This window comes from Tenrec ecaudatus, chromosome 12, assembly GCF_050624435.1.
Source record: "Tenrec ecaudatus isolate mTenEca1 chromosome 12, mTenEca1.hap1, whole genome shotgun sequence".
Lineage (NCBI taxonomy): Eukaryota > Metazoa > Chordata > Mammalia > Afrosoricida > Tenrecidae > Tenrec > Tenrec ecaudatus.
The window spans coordinates 30,603,024-30,616,039 of NC_134541.1; the positions used below are offsets into that span (position 1 = coordinate 30,603,024).

The 13,016-nt window shown below is 43.4% G+C and overlaps 1 protein-coding gene across 5 annotated transcripts in view; it reads right to left on the minus strand.

Moving 5' to 3' along the window:
• Nucleotides 1–8,369, minus strand: part of TPX2 (TPX2 microtubule nucleation factor) — a 47,351-nt gene extending 38,982 nt beyond the window's left edge. For 2 of the 5 annotated variants that reach the window (XM_075563821.1, XM_075563815.1), the window contains exons 1-2: nt 8,259–8,369; nt 5,102–5,188 (exon numbers count right to left, since the gene is read on the minus strand). The gene's annotated coding sequence lies outside the window, so the exon portion shown is untranslated. Of the gene's footprint in view, nt 1–5,101; nt 5,189–7,989; nt 8,120–8,258 lie in introns of those variants that run through there. The other 3 variants (XM_075563816.1, XM_075563817.1, XM_075563818.1) reach the window with 3 other exon arrangements.
• Between the last annotated feature and the right edge of the window lie 4,647 nt (nt 8,370–13,016).

A 13,016-nucleotide genomic window follows, 5' to 3' on the forward strand; every position in this document is an offset into this window, starting at 1 on the left:
TTGCTTTGTTTTGCTGTCTTGTTTTTGTGCATATTATTATCTCTGCAGGTCTATCTAGATAAATAATCTGGAGGAGAAAACAACAGGCCTGACTGTTGGGGTGGGAGGGGGACTTAACAAGGGGGAAGAGGTCGAGGAAAGGAAGTGGGTGTTAACAAACCCAGGGTCATGGAAACAAGTGATCTAAAATCGATGGTGAGGAGGGTGTAGGAAGCCTGGTAGGGCTTGATCATGGGCAATGTAATCAAGAGGAATAACTGAAACCCAAATGAAGGCTGAACATGGCAGTGGGACAAAAGGAAAGTAAAAGGAAATAGAGGAAAGAACTAGGAGTCAAATTTATAGAGTTCTACATATAGGCAGTACATATATGAATACATTTATACATGATGATGGGGAAATAGAGCTATATACAAATATTTATAAGTTTAGTATTAAGGTAACAGATAGACATTGGGCCTCTACATAAGTACTCCCTCAATGCGAGAATACTTTGTTCTAATAACCTGGCATTTCATGATGCTCACCTTCCTGACAGGATCACTGAAGACAAAATGGGTGCATCAGGAAATGTGGTGAAGAAAGCTGATGGTGCGTGGCTATCAAATAGCATCTAGGGAGTTAAAGGCATCTAGCTGAGAAGCAACAAAGCCAACATGGAAGAAGCACATCATCAGCCTGTGTGATCATGAGGTATCGATGGGATCAGGTATCAGGCATCAAAGACCGAGAACAAAAAATCGTATCATTGTGAATGAGGGGGAGTGCGGAGTGGAGACCCAAAGCCCATCAGTAGGGAACTGGACATCCCCTTACAAAAGAGTCACAAGGAAGAGATGAGCCAGTCAGGGTGCAGCACAGCACTGATGAAACATACAACTTTCCTCTGGTTCTTTAAGCTTCCTCCCCCCACTATCATGACCCCAATTGTACCTAGAATTGGGCTAGACCATAGCATGTACACCAGTACAGATCAAAGCTGGAAACACAGGGAATCCAGGGCAGGTAAGGCCCTCAGGACCAATATTGAGAGTAGCCACACCCGGAGAGGAAGGGGAAAAAGATGGAGAAGAGGGCGAACTGATTACAAAGATCTACTATAACCCCCTCCCAGGGGGGTGGACAACAAAAAAGTGGGTGAAGGGAGACATCGGTCAGTGTAAGATATGAAAAAAAATTATAAATTATCAAGAGTTCATGAGAGAGTGGGAGGATAGGGGAGGGAGGAGAAAAATGAGGACCTGATACCAAGGGCTCAAGTAGAAAGAAAATGTTTTGAAAATGATGATGGCAACAAATGTACAAATGTGCTTGACACAATGGATGGAAGTATGGATTGTGGTAAGAGTTGTATGAGTCCCCAATAAAATGATTTTCTTTTAAAGAGTAAAGAAAACGTTCTAAAATTGGAAAAAACTGGATGGTGGAAGAGGCCAAGCAGACAATGAATTGCAATCTAGGGGAATCCTGGCTTCTATGGGGGATAAACAGAGGGCACTGGAGAAATACAGAAAAGAGAGCTAAGGGGTGTGGGGGGAGAGGCGTGTAGGGAGGCAGGCAGGGCAGGTCAGAGAAGCCTTCCCGGTGGAAGTGACTCCAGGCAGACACACCTGCAGAGCTCCCAGGCTAAGGATGAGTACTGACTTGGTCCAAGGAAAGGGAAAAGCCGGCAGGGAAACCCGTGGGGGAGGGAGGGGAGCACACACAGGAGGAACTCTGCAGAAGATGCAAGATGTAAGCGGTTTCCACATTCATCTGAAATTAAGCTCCCACTGCCGCCTGTCTCTCTTCACTCTCAAACCAAAAATAACTAGCTTGACAAGCTCTATAAATCAAAAGTTGCAGGCCCAGTGGGGTTGGGGGAAGGCTGCAGGAGGGCTCAGTCTCTCCCAAGCAAATGGACAACTCTGGGGTACTGGATGCTCTCAAGCACCTCAATCCACAGCCTCCGAGCTGTGTCTCTTACCTTGTTTCTTTGCGAGGGGGGCAAAATCAAGAGTTAAATGACATGTAATATAATACAGAGATGATGTTGAGACCTCCATAGATGTGTGGTGGCTTCAAAAATGTTTTCTCTTCTGGGCCTAAGAGGTGTGCTCTAAGACTTTCAAATGGTCCTTCCACAAGGAAAACTTCCTGTAAACCCTGGTCTCTCTTAAAGTTTTCATAAGTAGGTGCAGACTGGTAGTGAGAACCAGGATGCAATTTAAGAGTCTGGCCATCAGTCCAGAGGATTAAGATGGTCCCATGTGGGGCTGTGTGCCACTTCCCCAGGGACACCCTCTCCTTCTTTCACAAGGGGTAAGAGATCCTGTTACAGAACCACGAGTGACAGAGAGCCGAGTTGTTTTCATCGTACCCAGGGAGAACGCACCTACATTTTTTTCCCTTGTACACTAGGGATTAGCAAAAGTCAGCAAATGGCAACCTAATCCAGCGTGCAATCTTAGCTGTTCATCAAAGTCACAAACTAAGTCTGAAGGAAGTTTAATGGACTGTGTTTCCACATTTATGTTTGCTAACTTCTATGTTGAAATTGGATCTGTTTACAGAAACAGACCTATGAAGCTTCCAAAATTGGGTCAATTTAAAATCCAATGACAATCCTTCAGTGTCTCAACACTCAGAAGTCAGCACAGGACACATGGACACTTGTCCTAATTTATCACTGTCCAGAAACCATAAGCAGCTAGATTTTCCTATCATTCTTGTTCCCAATGTGGTGAGTTTTAGATCGTTGTATTTTAAGGATTACAAACCACAATCCACCCTTACACGACAAACAGGACCAGACCTAGAGAGAAATCAGCGTTGATGCTGTGCACACTTAGCTTGAGGTCAAATCCTGACAGATCTTTGTAGAACAAAGTGACGCTGAAAGAGGACAAACAGAAAACTGCCACTATAACCCGCAGAAAGAAGCCAGTCTGTGAGGAATGATAGGCGGTGGGCTGCACAGAGAGCAAGTCTTAGTCAACTCTCAACAATTCAGTCTTAGGGGAGCTTTTTAATCTTCCAGAGTTTTCTGGGCACACACTACTGCACAAACCCAACCTAACAGAAACACTGCCTAAGGCGTGGTGGGAAGGGGATAGATGGGGATAGGAATGGAAGATTGTTAACTATGAGACTGTTTTGACTTTTACATCCAGACGCACTCACTACCCTTTAGTGCTTATGTAAATAGACCATACATACTAGAGTATAAGCCGACCCAAAGATCCACCAAAGTACCTAATTTTACCACAAAAACGCCATTAAAAAATGTACTGAAAAACTCAACTTACATGAGTATATACGGTATGCTGTTAGTGACTATGCAAATCAGCACAATCTTTCCATAAGGCAATTGGCATCAATATCCAAGTCTTAAAAATACCACGGGAGAGCCATGTAGCAATGAAACCTGTGAAAGCAGGAACTTGGCGGGAGTCCCTGTTTTTCAGGGTTCGACAGGATCTTACCACTTTTCTAGGAGCCCTGGTGGCACAGTGGGTAGTCATTAGACTGCTAACCCCAAGGTCAGCATTTCAAAACCAACAGCCACTCCAAGAGACAAACAGGAGGCTTTTAATTCCAATAAAGAGTTGCAGTCTCAAAAACCCACAGGCACAGTTGTGTCATGCCCTATAGGGTCACTACGCGTCAGCAACAGCTTGATGCTCTAGCTTTCTCAGGGCCTACTGTACAAATAAGTATACCCAGACTCTTTAACGACACAGAAAATGTTATAGCGTAATTAAGTGAAAAAACCAAAACAAAGGTTTTTAGCACAGTCATGTTCTGTAAAATAGGGCGTTTTGTGGTTTGAAGTTTGGCCCTGCTTGTTCTTTAAGCACCTCAAGCTTGCTTCACAATCTAGCAGTGATCTGCAAGTACTGTGAGCGACTGGATGCCATCAACTCACAGTCATTACCAGTTTTACTACCTTCCTCTTGCATTTTTGTTAGCCTTCACTGGGGCTGAGTCTCTAACAACTTGGAGAAGTTTCCCTTTGTTTCTGGAGATCATCAAGACTGCCAAGTGCAACATACCAAAATCCTGAGCAAGAATGCTCACTAGCTTTCCATCTTCCTACTATGCAATAGCCTTTGTTTCACTTTCAAATCATTACATCTCTTTTGCCTCTTGCTGTTATCACTAGCATTAATCCCACTGTGTTTGAAAGCCATGATGCACTTCAAGGTTAATATTTTTGAAAGAAACAGGCAGTACAGCAACACTTAACAGATACACAATACAGGAGATTGGATGCTACTGCTTAAGAGTTCAAGGACAATCTGTAACATAGTAAACATTTTAGACAGAAATACGGTACATACATAAACCAGTCACCTAGCATCTATTATGACTATATATTAATATTAATAGCATCTATTAAGCACCTGGCAGCATAATTGATTTGCACAGGAGACACAAGATGACACACATTTTGTGCTTGCATGTGGAAAGCTTTTTCTACATTCCATCTAAGGATCAGGCTTTCTGAACTCATAACCTTATGCGCCCACAGATACAGGGGAGTGGGGAGGATTTCAAATATTTCATGGGAAATGTTATTTAAAAACAATGGAATTTTCCATGAACTTTTTGAAGCCCCTATATATAGTCAGACATTGCCTCACCGGACACGATGCGGAGTATGAGTGGATATGATTTTTCCAAATATAAGCCCAGAAAAAAAATGGAAAAGAAATTTATCAGACACTAGCCATGGTTTCTCTAAGAGGTGAGGTAGTAGATGATTTTATTTTCTCCTTCTTGCTTTTTCATCATAAATAAATCTTCCAAAACATGTGTTACTTTATAAAGTACAAGAAATGTTGAGGGAGAAAGTCAACAGCCACGGCTACAAAAAGGAAGAAAATGCTCCTAAGGTGATGGTGGTGGTGACGGCACAACCCTTCTTAAAGATGACTGAGCTACTCAATTGTGTGATGTGTTCTTTATAACACAATCAAACTAATTGTAAAAGAATCAGTGAAGTTACTTTTGGCATGTATGAGGCTAACATAGTAATACTCCCCCTGTTCCTTTGTAATGCAACATATCTGTGGAAAAAGCCTTCCCTGTAGAAAAATGGGTCTGCCCGTCTACCCACCTACGGGCTTGATTCAAAGCGGCAAGGTACTCTCACCAGTCGTATGAAGTCTTCAAGTCTGGTAGACAGTACTTCTTATCACGAACTCTGAAAAAGCAGAAAGGGGATGAGACAGGTTCAATTTCTCTCATCAGAATAAGGTTTAACAGAGAACAGAAGGGAGCTATAAAAGACAATGTACACCCACCCTCAAAACCAAAGCGTGCTTCTGGGAGCTAAGGTCTTAACAGCAAGGCTTCCCCAGGAGGCCAAACTTCTAAACAAATAGTTGGCATCAATGGAAATGTCTCCTTACATTTGGGGGTCTACATGTGCCATCTCTTAGTGTTTTTGATACATATGTCATACTCTCGCTTCAAAGCAATCTTTTCCAAACCTGCAACTTAGGAACACTGACCAAAGGCAAGGTAGTACGCACTCCTACCCTGCTCAAACATCAGGATCAATAGCTCAAAACAAAACCCAACTCATTGCCATTAAGTTCATGCCAACTCATAGCCACTCTATAGGACAAGGTAGAGCTGTCCTTGTGAGATTCTGAGACTGTGACTCTTCACGGGAGTAGAAAGCCCCATTGTTCTCCAGAAGAGCAGCTGGTGGTTTTGAACTGCTGATCTTGTGGTTAGCAGCCCAACTAGTACCCACGACGTCACCAGGGCTCCTCAGGACCCATAGGAGGCACATTGAAAACAAACAAACGTTTTCTTCTTTTACAGAAAAGTACAAAGGCAATTCTTTTTTAATGTCCTAAATAATCCTCAGATACGGTTATACTTGTGTCACTAACAGTAATTCCCTCTTAGGAAGTTTCTCTGCAAACCAACCCACCCAACCCTCTGACCCATTGGTCATTCTTTTTTCTTATTATACGTTCGGCTACTAAGCATTGGTCGGAAATACACCTCCAAATCTAGTCAAAGCATCGTTGGGCTATTGATTCTCCTTGTCAATTTTGCTTTTGACTTCTCCTCCACATGAGACATAAAAACAGAAGTTTGGCCAGGAATATTAAAAATCCCCACTCCTCCTCTCTCTCCCAGAAATTAAAAAATTTGGGAAGAGGTCCAGGAAAGTTAAAAGAAAAAATGCAAGCATTCAATAAAATACTTGAATACATCTGCTCTCTGTATTCCCACAGTCCTACCGCCAATCTGGGCACACAGGCCACCATCAGAGGTCAAGTCATTGGTTAAATAAGCTGGAAGACACAATAACCTCGACCCTAAAAGGACAACTTAAGACCAAACTGACACACCAAACAGTACTTACTCCAAACCAACGAGAGGTACACCACGTCCGATTGGGGGGTGGATGGAGAGTGGGTGCGACACAACGAGGCCACACACAAAATAACCAGAACACAACTAAGAAGTAAAGCATTGTAACAAATGTCCCTGAACAATTTGTATGTAAACTCTCCAATGGGGACCTACTTTGCCATACAAACTGTCACCAAAAACACCATAAAGTGTTTTTTAGAAAAGAAGGCAGGGCAAACTAGTTCAACAGTATCATATAAGGGGGACTCCATTTTTTCTCTCCCGCCAATCTGTAAATGCCATTTACAGACAAAAACAGACCTTGTCTCTGTAACTTGATACAAAGGAAATGGAGGTGCTGGGATTTGAAAAGAAAAATAATCAGCCACGGGGCCAATTTTATAATGCAGACTTTGCCGAGACCAGGAACATCGGATTTAACAGGAAGTTTCAGATTATAGGGAAAAGGCCTACAGAAATTAATAGAAAAAACGCATTTCTAAAGGCTGTCTTCCAAATGGAGATGATTGTCCAGCCAAGACAATGGAATAATACTTTTGGTGAGGCTCCAATGTCATTTGTGGATCATCTTTATGGTGAATCCAAGTTGGGAGGAAATGAAATCTCTTTCTTAAAAGGACGATTGACTCTTGTAGCTACTATATGAAAGAAGTGTTCATGTCTATTATGTTCATTTCAATAAAAGCTTAAAAGAAGCCTCGTTGATGAGTTGTATAAAATGTATTCTGAGAGCATACATCATAAGGTAAGACTGAAAATGAACCATTTTTGTTGACATTTTACTGTCTTATGATCTATAAATAAATGTATATTATATTCTTTTGCATGAAAAACAAACTCCGAGCTATCCAATTTGGAGTACTCATGGAGATACTACTGGACCGAGTGGAACTGCCCCAGAGGGGGTTAACCTTTAGGGGTGCAGATTCCCACAATGGGTTGAGGCTGCTCACCTTTTCATTAGCAGCCAGCATTCTGGCCACCCAGCCCCCCAAGACCCCTATAAATGGCCACAGGACAGGAAAACAAGACAGGCATTGATGCCTAAAACAGACACAAGAAAGGTAGGGTTGGGCTGGGCAGATGTCGCTAGAATAAAACGCATCTAAAGCTCCAGGTAAAAACAGCCCCAAGTGGAACTAAACGCTCCCTCACAACATCCCATTTCTCTCTCTTTTGTATCTGACACACCCGCCGTGAAATGCAGTCGTTCTCTTTTGTATCTGACACACCCGCCGTGAAATGCAGTCGTTCGTGACGTCTGTTTTTCTCCACTACAGGACACACTTCTTGCGGGTGGGGCTACTAGCTCATGCATTTCTCCATCTCCAAACCCACCTGCATTGCATTGATTCCCAACCTCATAGTCCCCTTTAAAACGGAGCTAACAATATCACCTCCTCCCAGGTCCCCACCCCTCCCGATTTCGCGCGATAATTAAGGAGAAAATGCCGGCAGAGAACTTAGTAGAGTCAATCAATATTCAGGTTAGTTTACCTACAAGAATCACCTTTGTCACCGCAGTTCTTTAGCCTTCCCCAAATTCTCTTTCTCCCTCCCCGCCCGCCCGCCCACCCACCCATTTAAACGGCCAGCCCCCTCCTCTACCTCCACAGACACCCTTTACACTCGGTCCGGACAGAACGAGGCCCAACACTGTGCTTTCCTTCGCGGGAGAACCCACTCAAGAAGAGGGAGGGGTCCGGGGCTCCCAGGCAGCTCGGCTGGGGCGGCGTCCCCACAAAGCACCCGCCGCGGCAGAGGCGGCCTAGTGGCGCCAACACCCCCAGGGACGAGGAGTCGCCCTCCAGCTGCTCGAGAACCCGGGGAAGGCGCCCCGCGCCCCAGTCGCCGTGCCGTCCCGTCACGCCGCTCACCTCGCCCGGCCTCCGCTGTGAGCACCAAGCAACCGCAGGGACCCGCCACGGGCCTCGCTCAATACCGTTGAAGATTTGAACCAAGGCTTTCTAGTCGAATGCGCCAATCAGAGAGCCGGAAACACACACTCACTGCGCCCTGATTGGCCGGGAGATCATGACGACACCGGAAGTCAGGGTAAGGGACTAGCAAACGCACCGGTCCTGGAGGCTTCTGGGAAATGTATTTTCTGACACTAGCGTGAGCCAATGAAACAAATTACTTTTTGAAAAAAAATACTACAAACCCCAGAATCCTCTGCTCCAAGCATCGGCGAAAACGGTACTAATTGAAGAGATGGAAACCAATTAAGCTAATGGCGCGTATTCTAGACCTGAGTAAAACTTCCAGGAAGGAAATATTTATTTCTGTTATTCTCCTTGTGGTTGTGCGTTGCACCTTGAAGAAGCACAAGAATTCGCTTAGTTTTATTGTGGAATGCATTGCTTGTAATATAAACAAACCCGTGTCCCTTCCAATCCTAACAACTATCCTGTCCCCGCCCAGCTTATTGAGCGCCTCAGGTGTGGTAGTAGCTTTAAAGTTTGACATTCAACCTTGATCTTATTATAACCGTGTTGTGGAAGAGAAAACACAGATTTAGAGAAGTCTAGGGGAAGAACGGGGAAACTGATCACAAGGATCTACATATAACCACCTCCCTGGGGGGCGGACAGCAGAAGGGAGACACCAGACAGTGTAAGACATGACAAAATCATAATAAGGGAAGGGAGGGGGGAATTGAGGAGCTGATAGCAAGGGCTCAAGTAGAAAAAATGTTTTGAGAATAATGATGGCAGCAATGTACAAATGTGCTTGACACGATGGATGGATGGATTGTGATAAGAGTTGTACAAGCCCCCAATAAAATGATTTTTTTTTTAAAAGAGAGAAGTCTAAAATCACAAAAGTGGAGATGAGATTTGCCATAACTCAGAATCCACTAGATGACAACTGATTGACTGGGTCCTTACTTGACATCATCATTAATTCATTAGAAGATGAGAATGGTAACAAAAACTTCTCTTTCATAAATAGCAAACAAAATGACAGTTTAGAAATATAAGCCTAAAATCTTTTTGTTGTAATTGCTGTCCAGTTGATTTCGATTTAACTTGATGACAGTGGATTTAGTATTTTGGGTTAATCTTTAGAAGACCAGATGGCCACAGAAGGTGCCTCTGGATGGGTTTGAACCACTAACCTTTTTGTGAGCAGCCTAATGCTTGACTTTTGCACCACCAGGACTTAAAACAGTAAAACTTTATTAAATAAATTTTTTAAAATAACTAAATGGGATCATAAACCTTGTAAAGGAGCCCTGCTGGCACAGTAGTAAGTAAGCACTCACCTGATAAACCAAAAGTTGGCAATTCAAACCCAAAAGTTACTGCTGAAGAAAGACAGTCTGCTTCCATAAAGGTTTACAACTTTAGAAACCCCACGACAGTTCTCCCTGGTCCTGCAGGGTCACACCGTGTGGGAATGGAGTGGAGAACAATGGTTTAGTTTTTAGTACAAGCTTTGTTAATGAATATGGAGATCCAAGATTGGAAAGATGTTAAAAGTTCAGGGAGAAGAAAGTTGATGGTGCCCGGCTATCAAAAGAGATAGTGTCTGGGGTCTTAAAGGCTTGAAGGTAAACAAGCGGCCATCTAGCTCAGAAGCAATAAAGCCCACATGGAAGAAGCACACCAACCTGTGCAATCACAAGGTGTCAAAGGGATCAGGTATCAGGCATCATCAGAACAAAAAATTTTACCATAGTGAATGAGGGGTGGGGAAGTGCGGAGTGGCGACCCAAAGCCCATTTGTAGGCCACTGGAGCTCCCCTGCCAGAAGGGTCTCAGGGAGGAGACGAGTCAGTCAGGGTGCGATGTGACAACGATGAAAAATACATCTTTCCTCTAGTTCCTAAATGCTTCCTCCCCCCCTCCCCCACCCTATCATGATCCGAATTCTCTCTTGCAAGTCTGGCTAGACCAGAGGATGTATACGGGTACAGATAGGAACTGGAAGGACAGGGAATCCAGGGTGAATGATCCCTTCAGGACCAGTGGTGTGAGTGGTGATACTGGGAGCATAGACGGAGGGTGGTTAGAAAGGGGGAACTCATTACAAGGATCTACATGTGACCTCCTCCCTGGGGATGGACAACAGAAAAGTGAGTAAAGGGAGACATCTGACAGGATAAGATATGACAAAATAATAATTTATAGATTATCAAGGGTTCAGGAGGGAGGGGGAACAGGGAGGGAGGGGAAAATAGAGGACCTGATGCCAGGGGCTTAAGTGGAGAACAAATGTTTTGAGAATGATGAGGGCAATGAATGTACAAATGTGCTTTACACAATTGATGTATGTATGGATTGTGATAGGAGTTGTATGAGCCCCTAATAAAATGATTTTTTTTTAAGTTCAGGGAAATCACAATGAAAGACGCTATCGATTTTTATCACAGAACTTAATGGGAAGACACAAGAAGTGGTATCTGAATTTTGAAACATCTATTAATGTCAATGATAAAGAGAGGGAGGTGTCAAACAACTCATAAATACTAACTTTATGGAGCCCTGGTGACATAATAGGTTACAGGATGGACTGCTAACCTCAAACTCAGCAGTTCAAAACCACCAGTCACTCCAAGAGAGAAAGATGAGGCTTTCTACTCCAGGGAAGATGTATAGCCTTGGAAACCCACGGGTGCAGTTCTACTCTGGGAATTGAAGTCAGTTCCATGGCAGCAAGTGAGCTGAGAGCACTCTGGGAAAAACATGAGCTTATCTGCTCTCTTCGAGATTTACAGCCTCAGGAAACAGCCTACGGAGGTTCTACTCTGTTCTCCTGGGTCCCTATGAGTTGGAATCCACTTGAGGGCAGTGGGTGTGGTTTGAGTGAGTTATAAAATTGTCCTGTTTTTAAAGTAATATTCAATGAAACATAAGGATGCAATCTAGGAAAATCCAGACTGGGTTTGGGTTCATAGTGCTGTGCCTAACCACTTGGAAGGAGTACAGAGACCATATTCTCTCATTAGTCCATCAGTCTTTACAATATATCTATGTCTCCATGTCCTTTCTTAGTTAAAAAGAAAAACAAAACTCGAGTCTCATCATTAGTGTCCTTCACAGACAGATACACATTTACAGTCAACCTCCTTTATCACCACTCCTGTCTCAACCATCACATTCATGACCTAGGTTATATCATGGGCTTTTGCTTCTTATGATAGACAAATGTTGACTCTCTTTTTGGGACAGCCCAGGAGATCCCATACCTCCGGGCAGGGGTGATCTTAACTCTGCTAGACTCCCAAAGCGCACTGAAAACTACTTGTTGGGTAGTTGATTCCAGCTCCTGGTGACCCTAGGTAGCTCAGAACTACAGTCCATGAGGTTTTCCGTGGTGGATCACCATTAAAGCCGATCACCACGCCTTTCTTGCAAGGTGGCCTAGGGAGGATGCATGCCTCCAAACCTTCCCTTAGCAGCTGAGTTTGTTAACCGTTTCCACCACCCAGAATGACACTGGTAACGTAGAAAATATTATGACCCACGGGTGGTTTAAGCCTAAGACCACCATGCCCTGCCCCAACAGAAAAGCCTCCTATGGAACAGAGTGGAAAGTTCAGAAATTATCCCCCAAACATTCTAGAACGTAGTCTATGATCACACAAGTATTTCAAAGGAATGAGGAGAAGATGGTGGGAGTCTATATATGGTATTAACAACTAATTGAGTAGTTATTTGGGGGCAGGGGATCTGAATTCTTACTCAAACCTTATACCAACACAAATTTAGGATGGATGCGAAGGTAAATGTAAACTATGTAGCCAGGTAAAACTTTAAAAGCATGCAGAATTATTTTCATAAAATTGAACTGGAGAAGGCCTTCCTAAATATAACCAAGAAGCCCCAAAGGAAAAGTTGGATAAAACACATAGGAATTAAATGGTTTTCTCGTGGTAATAAACAAACCAGCAGAAGAAATATTTACAAATCAGGTGTATAAGGAGAAAAAGAATACAAATCCCTATAAGTCGATGAAGGGAAAATTCAGCAGAAAGACCAACAGAAAAGGAGGCGGATGATTTATATAAATAGAGAAGTCACTAAGGCACATCCCAAAAAAAGTTCTTCAAGAAGATGAAAAGGACCTCAATTTCACTCCTCACCAAAGAACTGAAAAACAAACGCACCTCTCACTTTTTACCCAACCAATTTGCAAGGATCAAAATGTTCCGTCATAGCCTGTGTAGATCAGGGTGAGAGGAAATGGGCTTTCTTGTCCCTTACTATGGGACAGGAAACTGGTACTGGTGCTATATAAAACAGTATGCCAACCTCCACGACAGACACCCACATATATGCATTTACCCAGCAACTCACTTGCAGCAATAAACTCCTACATATGCAGAATAACGAAGGGAGGAATTATTGCCTTACCATCTGTAACAGGGAAAACTTAGCATCTACTGAAATGTTCCCAAGAAGGAGGCAGAGCCAGTAAATTATGGCGGTCTTTATAAAGTTGTGCATTAACTTAAAAACCTGAGGCAGCTTCAAATTGTAGAGCTGGGGCCCGGTGCGGGGAGGTGAGGAGGAAACAAGTGTGTAAGTACTTATAACAGGTGTTGTAGGAGCCCTGCTGGTGTAGTAGTTACACATTGGGCTGCTAACCACAGGTTCAGCAGTTCAAAATCACCATATTCTATCTGT